This window comes from Lissotriton vulgaris, chromosome 4_1 (genome assembly GCF_964263255.1).
Source record: "Lissotriton vulgaris chromosome 4_1, aLisVul1.2, whole genome shotgun sequence".
In the NCBI taxonomy this organism is placed as follows: Eukaryota; Metazoa; Chordata; class Amphibia; order Caudata; family Salamandridae; genus Lissotriton; species Lissotriton vulgaris.
Genome location: NC_141691.1, coordinates 2,038,780,308 through 2,038,792,922, shown reverse-complemented (window position 1 = coordinate 2,038,792,922; position 12,615 = coordinate 2,038,780,308).

Genomic DNA, 12,615 nt, shown 5'->3' with positions numbered 1-12,615 from the left:
ATTGATGGCATGCTGTGTGGCATGTGTAAGGGGGGGACAGGTTTGCTATAAAAGAAATCACTTATTTAGTGGAATGAGAATTTGGGGATGATTGTGTAACAATTATAAATGCATGGGGCTAGCAGCAGACTGTAAAAAGGAAGGGTTGTTTGTATTTAAAGCATGTAAATCGAGAGAGGATTTGTGATATCTAAATTCTGAACACCATGGAAATGGAGGAGGGACTGACATCACTTTTTCCAATGACAAATAGGTCTTAGATGGCTCACTGGCAGTTCACAGGTGGAGAGAATGATTTTTGACCAGGGTTCAAACCCCACCTGGGGAAAATCACTTTTTTTGTTTTTTTTTAAATATTTATCTTATAAAATAATCAACTAGCACTTGTGGGGGGTTTATAAAACCATTATACCTCAAGCAACATATACAAAAAATTTAGCACGCTGTGACATATGTCATGACATATACCACTTGCCAAGCTTAGGCTCCAACCCCTTCTCAGCGTCACTGCACATCGCCTGCATCCTCCAATCTTAAAATGGCGTCACGCACAGGAGATGCATACCGAGAGGCTCTCGGCACGCTCCTGCTGGAGATCGTCAAGAAGCAGCAAAGAAGACTCGTAAAGCTACCAACGTCACAAGAGTTACCAGAGCTGTTGCGCGTGACATCAGTCAGGTAAGGTGCACGTGCACTATTTAAAGTTTAAAATACAGAGCAACTGTCACACTCCAAATGCTTCAAAAAGGAAAATGAATGACCATTGATTTCGATAAAGTCAAATTGTTTGCCATGCTTAAAATGTCATTATCCTCTTCAGAAACTGGCAGAGACTTAAACATGGCATTAAAACCAGCCACAAACGGTCAAACGATGTTGCGCATCTGCCTCCAAGCTCACACATACCCCAATGCTCACCAGGGGTATCACTTTCCTCAAAACGCTGTTCAATGTAGACAATTCCCAAAAACATGACAATGGTTCATGTATTCATCACACAGATTCTGCGCTAGTGCAGCACTAATAAAATAAATTGTCACACATCCAAACCCGAAGGCAAAAGAAGACTTGAACTGCATACAGTGATAAATGATGAACTTGAAGAAGACAGTCTTATGTAAAACAGAAACAGCACCCTACGCACTGGAGACAAAAACACCAACAGCCACAGATGTACCTTTTTTTCTGTTTCATAAAAGTCATTGGTTTAGGCACAGTAAACATTTTTGTGGCACTGCAGACATTTATTGAGTCATAGTTTCTTCTTAAAGTTGAAAACAGGCTTGTAATCGTATTTACTGTTGTTAAAGATGATGAGATGAAGGCAGAGAATGCCTTGGGTGGGCTGTCCAGTGTAGTGGACCCTGGTGGAGCTGCAAGGCATGCTTGAACAGTTTCTTTGCACTTGATCACTTGATTCTCATTGCTCCAGTTGCTCTTCATCGGTACGTGTAGTAGGTCATTTCCTACACATAGTCTTGCTGTACTCCACATCTTAGTTGGCATCAGACTACCTTTAGTGTGTGAGATTAGCTCCAGATTGTCGCCATAAAATATGTAGTATCTTGGTCCATACATACATATAATGATGTAGCCGGGGCAGATGTAATAGAGTTATGTAGAAGGTTTATTCAACCATAAATTGGATAACAGGAAGTATAAGTCTGGAACAATCAGCCCCACCAGGAGCAGACTCCTAGCTGCTCAGCCCATACTGAACTGCCGAAACTCATACACCAGGCACCCAAGCATTCCACTCATGTCACTCACACCAACATTTGGAATTTGGAATTTAAAAACATTTATAGAGCGCTCGTATACTAAAGCAGTTTCTTGGCGCTGGGAGCTACAGTGGTAAAAACAAACAAACGGGGGACGCGGCTAACCAGTAAATGCTTGCTGGAACAAGAGGGTTTTTAAGGCCCTACGATATTCCATATAGGATGGTAGGAGTCTAATTGAAGGGGGAAGGGCGTTCCAAAAAGTGGGGGCCAGAACTGTGAATTTCTGACCACCGGCTCTTTTCTTTTTAAAACGGGGTACTACTAGCAGGCCCAAAGAAGAGGAACGAAGGGCTCTCGGCGGGCAATAGTTTGTAACGGCAGAGTTGATAAATGCCGGAGCTGTGCCCGCTCGGGCTTGAAATGTAAGGCATCCTAATTTGAACAGAGCCCGTTGCTTGATAGGGAGCCAGTGAAGGTTTTTTAAAAGGGGGGTGGAATGGTGTGACTTAGCCAGGCCATAAACCAGGCAGGCTGCCTGGTTCTGGACCAGCTGTAGACGGTGAAGGGCGTATGCGGGGGCACCATTGAAGACGATGTTCCCATAATCAATTTTTGACAGTACCATGGCCATGACGATCAGTTTAAGTGCTGACACAGAAAAAAAACGGGAAATTTTCCTAATAGTCCGTAGGGAAAAGAAACAAGAGGAAACAACTGAACTAATATGTGAATGTAAGGTGAGTTGGTGATTAAGAGTAATGCCCAGCGTTTTAACTGAAGGGGAAGGAATGGGAGGGGTGCCTAAGGATGGGGGCCAAAAAAGAGGTGACCATGGATTTGCGACCCCGCCCGTCAGAACCAGCTCCGTTTTGTCCGGATTTAATTTGAGATGGTTAGTATTCATCCAATCACGGATGAATAGCATCACGGACTGGAAGCTGGTTTGACCTGGCGAGGTCGGGGAAAAATCAAAGATGAGTTGGAGGTCGTCGGCGTAATTGTACACCGCGACCTCCATGTGCTGTAAAGCAAAAATAAGGGGAAAAATATATAAATTAAAAAGTAGAGGGGACAGCGAAGAGCCCTGAGGGACCCCGCACGTGGTTTCACGAGAAGGGGCAGCAAATTCTGCCAGATGGACAGACTGGGAGCGACCAGACAGGAAGGACTCCAGCCAAACCAACATTCTAACCGGAACACTCACACTGGCTGAGCAGCTAGATGCAGAGGAGTAAATGAACATTTTACAACCTGAGGATACTTCAAAATCCTCAGCCCACACCAAGCACAATGGGATGGCTCTTTTCTTCCACTCTTCCCTACGCTTCGCTCCATAGGGCTACAAGAGGGACAAGGAAGGGAGGTGCCTTATGGTTAAGGGGCGTATATTAGGTAAGCGCTGTACCTTTGCCACAACTTATGTTCCCAACACTAATCAACCCCAGTTTCTTCACTACTTTTTTGAATCTCTGGGCAGCTTTGCAGAGGGGCCAATACTACTATTGGGATATTTAAATCTGACCTGGGAGGCAGAGCCAGACAGCCCAGGCTCTCAACGTTCACCCATAGGCATCTTCCCTACTTAGCTCAAAAGGGTCTTGATAGATGTGGGCTTATTAGATGTGTAACGCACACTACATACAATGGACCGAGATTATACATTCTTCTCTCACGCCCACAGAACCTACTCCAGCTTAGACTACATCTTTGTAAGCAACACTCTGGCCCTGCACTCCATGAAGATATATGAGATCCAGCTCTACGATCACGCACCAGTATGCACTTGTCTTGATTGGGAGTTACTGCCCCCCAAATACAAATGATGGCTTTTCCTAGAGTCTTTGTGAAGGGATAGAACACTACATGACTCTCTTAGTGAAACTATCAATGTTTTTTTTTAAATAACGACCCGAAGGACCCTCTAAATAATTGAAACGCCTTCAAGGCGGTTTTTCAAGGGGCAATGCATTACACTAAATTTCGCCCTCAACAAGTCCTGCATCAAAGATAGACAGGCCCTAGAAGCAGAATTACAAGAAGCAGGGAAGCTCCATAAGGAACATCAAACTTGGGTATTACAGAGGAAATTCATGGCCCTTATGGGGGAAACTTAATACAATTTACAACAACTGAGTGGAGCTTTCCCTCTTACACTTGCACAGAACCTCATATGGCAAGGGAAATAAGATTGGGGCCTATCTCGCTAGGCAGCTACGAGTGAAAAATGAGAAAGAGCACATAGGGAACATCTACGATGAGTATAACACACTTGTAGTGCACAATATTGCGAAGGCCCAGGTATTTGGGACATTTTAACGAGATCTGTGCACAGTGGAATCAGCCCTGGAAGTCGCACAGTCTAAATACTTACATAATATTATGCTCTCCCAAGTGTTGAGGACGAGGACACAGAACACTCTACTGAGCAGCCTGATCACAGATGAGGAAATCCGCGGCGCCATAAAAAGTGCCACTTATCGTCGGGGTCTAATGGGCTAATGGCCCAAATATACAAAGCCTTTAAGGCAAAATTAGTCCCACAGTTGTTGATGTTGTTTAACTACGTGGGGAGCAAGGATAGGGTGATGGAATCTATGGGTGAGGCTCTGGTGTCTCTCATCCTTGAACAAGGAAAATACCTCAAGCAAGGTGGATCCTACCGACCCATAGGACTGTTAAATTTAAACACCAAACTATACTCGAAAATCTTGGCTATGAGGCTGGATGAAGCAAACATAAGGAGTTAATGGACGAAGTGCTGAACACTTTTCAGACACTCACCCCCAGTCACAGATCTGGGTTGAATCCATCAACGTTCTTTAGCTCACTTCGTCACCCAAGTTCAGACACAGCTATATGCAAATCCGTCTTGACTCTGGACTGGAAACAAGCATCCTGGTACTGGTTTCTGGCTAACAACCATCATCCAGTGGCAACTTGGGTATGCCTAGATGTGGATCCCTTGCTCACTCAAGGGATCCACATCTGGGCATACCCTGCCAACTTAGAGCGAACAAAGCAAACACAAGTAGATGATGGACATAGTGCTGAAAACTTTTCAGACACTCACCCCCAGTCATGGAACAGTCCAGCCTGAACTGCTAAGCCATGTATTCACTGGACCGGAAACAAGCATCCTGGTACTGGTTTCTGGCTATCAGCCATCATCAGCCAGGCTAGCTTGAATCTAGGGGAAAAGTGAGCAAGTGATCCACATCTGGGCATACCATGCCAATTTAGGGCGAACAAAGCAAACACAAGTAGATGATGGATAGAGTGCTGAAAACTTTTCAGACACTCATCCCCAGTTACAGATCTGGGTTGAATCCATCATCGTTTTTTAGCTCACTTCGCCACGCCAGTTCAGACACAGCTATATGCAAATCAGTCTTGACACTGTGCCTCATGGGAATAGTCCAGCCCAAACTGCCAAGCCATGTCTTCCCTGGACTGGAAACAAGCATCTTGGGACTGATTTCAGGCTAACAGCCCTCATCAGTCAGGCCTGCTTGAATCCAGTGGCAAAGTGAGCAAGCGATCCACATCTGAGCATACCATGCCAACTTAGGGCAAAGAAAGCAAACACAAGGAGATGATGGACGGAGTGGTGAAAACTTGCTGGACACCAAGAAGGCATTTGACCAGATGGATTGGAGTTTTCTCTTCCTCACTTTGAAGATGTTCGACTTCTGTGACAAATTTCTGACAATGAATAAGGTGAATTACTCTCCCGTATCTAGAGCGCTAGTGAATAGGGTGAGCTCAGAAGTATTTCTATTGGGAAGGGTTACACCACAGGTGTGTCCCCTCTCCCCTCTACTTTTCGCGCAGCATAGAGCCGTTTGCAGCCATGATCTGAAGATCAGCGGAATACGTTTTGCGGGGACAGTCATAAAGTGTCGCTATTTGCAAACAATATCCTGCTCTCATTGACTGATCCTGCTGCCTCGCTTCCGGCCACTTTGGAGGTACTACACCGCTTTGAAGGGGTAGCCGGATTCTGACTAATCTCTCTAATTTGCACTTGCTCAATTTGACAATCCCCCAAATTATGGTAGCCGACCTCAGGAGCTCTACACCCTTCAAGTGGGCTGCCCGCGTGATCACATACTGAGGCGTTTGAATCACACCCACGCTATCGGAATTATTCCAGGCTAATTATCCTCCATTGCTCCGGCAATTGAAGGCAGACTTAAAGAGATGAGCTCCCCTATATCTGTTCTGGCTAGGCAGGATTCACGCCATTAAAATGGCAATACTCCTGCGCCTACTCTACCTTTTTCAAGGGCTCCCAACAGAAGTAGACCGCAGTGCTTTTACTAACCTACGTTCCTTGATGACACAATTGATTTGGCTAGGGGGAAGAGTGAGATTATCTTATAAGGTACTCAGACTGCCTAAAGTCAATGGGGGCATGGCTCTACCAGATGTTAATCTCTACTATAAAGCTGCGCAACTACTGGTCATTCCGGAATGTCAGGCCTGCGAGTCAGACAAACATTGGCTCCACATGAAGAGAGCATGCATGGGAAGGTATATTTGGGATGTGCTGTAGAAGCCAGGGAAAGATCGCGTGCCAAACCCTTATCTGAGCACACCTACTCGTACTACACTTAAGGTATGGGACACAGTCATGGAGAATGGAGCTCTGACATCCTTTCTATCACCTTTCACCCCAATTCATTTCAATCCAGCATTTCCTCCGGCACTACAGCTAGGTCCCTTTGAGGCCTGGAGGAAGGCGGGGGTGTCTGACAATATCAGACTTATTTCACAATTGGGATGTGCACACCTTTGAGAACTGCGTCCGCCACTATCATCTCCCCATTACAGGATGCTATTGTTATAATCAGCTTTTACAGTGGGTATCTCACCCCTCTGCAAGGGAGGCAGCCGCAAGAGATCTCATCCCCATAGAGAAATTTGCGAAGAGTGGAGTGGGACAAGGGGTAACATTACCATTCTATACAATCTCCTGCCGGACACCCTAAACACACCTTACCGCCGACATGAAGTACACTGGGAAAGGGTCTTTGCCTGCGACATCACAGGCACTCAATAGTCTGGAGTGGCTAGGGACATTACAAAATGTAATCACTCTATATGGCTACGGTAAGCACATTATAAAGTGCTTTTCGATTGGTATTTACATACAGCCAAACTTAGAGAGATCTTCCCCCAAACATCAGACCGCTATTGCAGGGGACATGGGGTCCTAGGGGACTTCCAGCATATCTGGTGTGACTGTCCTAAAATTACATCATTCTGGACAGAAATATTGGCACAACTTAAAGGAATCCTGGGTTACCCCCTACCAGATGAACCAGGGTTTGTGCTGCTGGATCTACGGAATGAGTCTCTGGGGCACCAGACACATGGCGATAAATCTATTCTGTGGTTGTGCCTTGGAGCAGCAAAATGAGCAGTAATGGCAGAGTGGAATAAGATGGAGGCTCCCTCATTAACTCAATGGCACACCCGCTTGTGGAGAGAATTAACAAAGGAGTGTTTGGTGGATTTTCTGGTAGACTCTTACAAAAACTTTGAATTTGTGTGGGGTCCTCTGGTCTCGTATCTCTTGGAGGGTCTTCCCCAGTTTGCGTGCCTGGCCAGAATGAGAGCACTCCATTTGTTTCAATTTTAAGGGTTCGATAAAAGGGGAACATCAAAAAGTTCAGGACTTGCTGGGGCATTGACAAGAGTCTGATCCTCTACCCATGACTATACATTTCATTTGCTGTACTACAATTTGTTTAGTGTTTGCAACTCTTGTTGATGGGGTGGGTAAAGGGGTTGGGAGGGAGGCACATTGCATCAAAGTGGGTCTAAGTTTTTTCAAGGTTTTTTTATTTTTTCCTTTTCTTTTCGTTTTTTCTTAGTGCTCTGTTTTCTTACTCGTGGCAGTCAGAACACTGTGCTCTTGACAATGGTGAATTGTTTGTAACCAGGAGTAAGGACATTTTGAGACCCAGTAAATGGTTTGCTATGTTACACTTTGAAAAATAAATACAACTTTGACAAAAAGTTCTCCTACCTACCCCAATGCTGACCCCACCTACATCCTGACAAAACAATCCAATAACCCATTGGATTTTTGGGATGGAAACTCCTCAGACACAGAGTGGCTCAAATAGTAGTGAAGAGGATGTGGTCTTACAGCTAGAGTGGTTGACCTCAAAGCTGGGGAACAAGGTTTGAGTCTCAGCATGAAAGCTCAACATCCTGTGATTCTGGCCAAATCACTCAATCTCCCTATGCACCAAAAAAAGAATGTGTCCATTCGTAACACAACTGGTGCTCATGTAAAGAGCTTTAATAGATTTGGGTCAAGTTTGAGCCATATAAAACTCCAGGAAATAAATAAGTGCAGCAACAAAGAGGGACAGAGGGGTGGAGTGAGGTGCCTGTGCCATGTGCCCATGACAATGGCAATCTTTTCCCTGCCAAGGACCAAAGGGCTTCACAGTACGTTTTTCACTTCAACCGCAACCTTTTTTCACCTGGAATGTCCTCGTCCAACGAGATCTATTACCCTCTTTTCCCAAAACCAGAGGTTTCGTTTTTTAGGAGGAAGAAGAAGAACCCCATGCAGAAGACAGAGATGTAACCAAGTACACTGGGAAGAGCACAATCCAGGGACGAAGACCAGGAGAATATTCAAGGAGCCACAATCATCGACCAGCCCAAACTGTGAATAGTTAATAATTTGTCCCCATATAGACACACAGATACTGAAATAAAATTCCGGAGTAAACATTTGGGATTTGTACCCATGGCACATCTGGACCGGTTTCACCTCCATTGTGAGATTTCAGAATTCTTTAGAAAATTGAAACTGAAGAAATTTTTGAAAGTGGGGAACCTCTGGAGGAACTGGGTGCTAGGGGAGATGCTAACCTTAGGAATAAATCCACATTTATTACTCACCATTATTACACATCCTTTGGCTGGAGACCTGGCATCACTGGGATCCCGCTCGAATGAAATGCAAGTAATCGGGCAGGCAGCAGGCCTTAAGGAAGTGAGTAAATATGGACACTGGGGGACATCCAGTGTCCCATCTTGACACACTGTAGCTATGCACATTATTCTGCCCTGATTTTTCCATTACACTTTCATGCAGTAACTATTTATTTGGCCTTATGTACCTTCTTTCCGACTGAGTGTGACTACAGGCACCTTCTCTTGCTGGGATCCATGATATGCCAGATTATAGTAACACAAGTAGGTATACCAATTTCTACATCCACATAGGGTAATCAAGCAACCCCTATTCACCATGGACGGGGTGTCTGAGCACAGAGCTTTGGTTTTCTGCCTGGCAGCATGATTGCTTGTAGTGTTACGATGCAATGCTCAGTCACCAAACTTTTAGGTGACGAGTTGGCATAAATTGGCAGAATTTGGCCAGAATTCTGCATTGTTAAGTCCCACAAATTTTGCAGGAAAATGAAACATTCTGCCTCCCCTAGACTCTCAACATACTCGACTACTAACCGCACACCAGAATCTTTGGGCTAATTTTTAGATACAAATATAAACCCACAAGTACACATGAATGCCATAGCAACCAAGAGCCCACCAACATATTGTAGAGGAATTATACTCTTTAGACCTAAACTTGACATTAAAATTGACTTTAAAATGGTGATCAGTCGCTTCTCATGTCCAGATTCCATGATACAGACCTATTACATTGTGAACAAGACAAGCACTATAGTGCTGGATGATGCCCCTAAGTGTCATCGATGTTCTCAATACATGATAATACAGTGACTATGCCAACAGCCAATTAAGCTAGGTAAACAATTAAAAGATCCTCCTAGATAACTATGCTGATAGAAAACACAAATCACCATGTTAATCCAGCTTTAGGATGAATCTGAGCAACTCAATTTTTTTCACGTTTGGTACTTGTCTTTGGACTTTACAACACACAAGAGTGAAATGTGATGGGAGGAAAAAACTTCCACTGCTTTAAAGAGCACAGTCATTCTGTGAGGCTGTGATTTAAAGGTTCATTTTAGAAAATTATGTGTCTATGCACTCCAATTCGAGCAACAGTAATTAAGAATAGATTCACCATTGAATTGTAACACATGATAATTTAAAATCCACCTAGGCAGGATTATCTGGAGTTTGCTAGTAGCACTAAGAATTCTGAAAAAGACCTGGACAATGTATCCCCAAGAGTAATGTTTGAGCTAAATCTTTTGCTATATTTAGAAAATAGATCTACAATGTTGATCATTGGGCTTGACTTTAATGCTAGAAGAATGCAAGTATGACAGAGTGGATTTGCCATGCAGCATGTTCTCTCATGAGGCAGACCTTCTCCTGGAACCGGATGCTCAATAAGTTCATGTGAGCTGAAGAGGCCTTCAAAGGTGATGACCTGTGTTTGTCTTTTGAGGACAAGCTGGTACTTGTTCTGAACTTTAAGGACCTGGTGACGCATTCAGAAGAAGCCTGTACCTAATGTTTCAGACCCATTTAAGTGTGTGTTGTACTGTTGAACCTATCAAATGCTCTACCTCCATTTTTCATTATATACTGAATGAAAGTCCATCAGTAAGGTTTGTGCCAGAAAGATATAGTGTGTGTGAATGTTTGAGGTAAATACATTCACACCCCTCAAAATGTCCATAGATTGAATCCAAGTGATTCTCATAAGATCTTGGTACACGTTAGAAGTTGCAGCTATACAGACAGAGATATTGCAGAGTATATTGGGTTCTATCAGTAAGCTACACGTAGCACATCATTCATTGATGTTAAATGGTCTTTATCTTCTTCTAGATAACCACCATGGTCCGCAGACTAGCAATATCCAACGTCTTTGTTTTCTATCCTATCCTATTACCTTTTATTCAGGCCTACTGATAACACAAGATATTCCTGTTGTGTAACTCACTGTGTCATTATGTAAAGCACTCTGATACCTCTGGGTCTAGCCAACGCTATCCTACCTTTACATCCTCGCCAGCGCATACCACCCGTTTTTGGTTTCTAGCCTTCTGATCCCCTCCTGATCCTCACTCTTCTCTGGCGGAGCCCTAAACGCATACATGGCCGCTTCCCGGTGGAGCTGCACCAACAGCTATAGAGGAGACTGGCCCTTACACACCGCTATGGCCGTCACCTACCCAGCCGGATCACAGACATTTGTCTCATTTTATTCCCCGCTGCTGACGGACATTTGTCTTGCTTTCTTCCCCGTCCACACACCCATCAGGACCTTTACGCTTCTTACTTTCCTAGACAGCTGAGACCTAGCTACTTTTGTCTGAATCCAGGTGGAGCTACCTCACTAGCTTAAGGGGAGATGGACTTTGGACTTCCTCCTTGACCATCACCTACCAAGCCAGACATTGGGCAAAATGCTCCGACGTCTCTCCTGACCTTATCTTCCTCCCTCTCCATTTCCCCACCCCTCACCCCTCTCAGTGCCTACTCTTTCCAGCCTCTGTTCTTTACCCTCACCTGCCCTTTCCCTTTGTCCCCACCCTGTTTTTCTGTGAAATTCTTCCCTAGCCACTTGAGACTGAGGTATTTTGTCTGAAGCCCGATGGAGCTACCTGGTTTAGCTATTGGGGAGATGGGCCGTGGATTCCCTCCTTGGTCGTCACCTACCCAGTCAGTCTTTATACAGACTTCCTTTCGTCTCTCCTGCTGTCCCTTACCTTGTCCCTTCCCTTGTCCCCCCTCTCTCACCTCCCCTTCCCCCCTCCACTATTTTGCTCTCTCCTCTCTCTCCTCTCCTAATGTATTGCTTATTTTTTTTATATAATGTGTCATTGTTGATCTTGTTTTTTTACATTGTTGAAACTCATGTAAAGCGCTCAGATACTTTCGGGTCTAGCCTGCGGTATATAAAACTCTTTAAATAAAATAAATAAAAAACTTAAAATAAAATTGTGTGTGGTGGTTGACTGTGAATACAGACTACTGTAGAAACATGTATCATCCCGGTTGGATGCAGAGTACAAGCTTTGTAAATATTTCAACAATGCAATTATTCAATAGTAAGGCCATCATACTTTTAGAAATTGTGGAGGGTTCCAAAGTGATTTCAGACAGTGAAAATGCTCTTCCTTTGTTGATGTCTAAAGAAAATAATTGTCCTATAGTTAACTCTCCAGAAGATAAAATGGAAACACATTTCAATAAATTATCATTCTTCCTCATCCATGTGTTTGGTCATCACCTTTCATAGAAAGAAATACTGGGATTTGTGTGTAGCTTGCTATTCTGGAACATACAAGAACTGATAGGTGATTAAGAATGTGAGTAATATTGGCATGATTTTTTGTAACATGACAATTATCCCTCTTTGACCTCTGGTCCCGCGGTCAGAGAACTCTACTCTCCGCTCTAGCTGCTTTGTTGCTGCACCTCCGCAGCTGCCCCCAACAGCAACAGCTCTCTGTCCAGGTAGGTGGTTTTAGGCCCTTCTCCACCCCCAGGCTCCTGTCTGCAACTCATCCCTGGTGGTCCAGTGGGAGAGGTCTCCTGCTGGTCAGCTCGGCTAGCCTTCTCTGTTTGTCTGTCTTTTCTGTGTGTATTGATGTTATATTTTTCACTACTACTGTGCCTTGTTGTGTCCTCTGTTTTCTTTTACTTTTACTTTGCCTGACATCGCTACCGCCAAGATCCAGAAGAAGGACCGCCCCACTCAGCCTGGATGAGGATTCACCATTGTGCACAAGAACTTCCTCCGACAGACCACCTCCAGCACGAACGACTCCTCATCCCCAATGGAACACCTCTATTTCCAGATCCAGCCCAGTCCCAGAATGACCCTATGCAGCACCCTTGCCTACATTCTTCCCAGACCATGCACAGCGTTCACCACAACCATCACCGACATCATAGTGCCCCACATTATCAC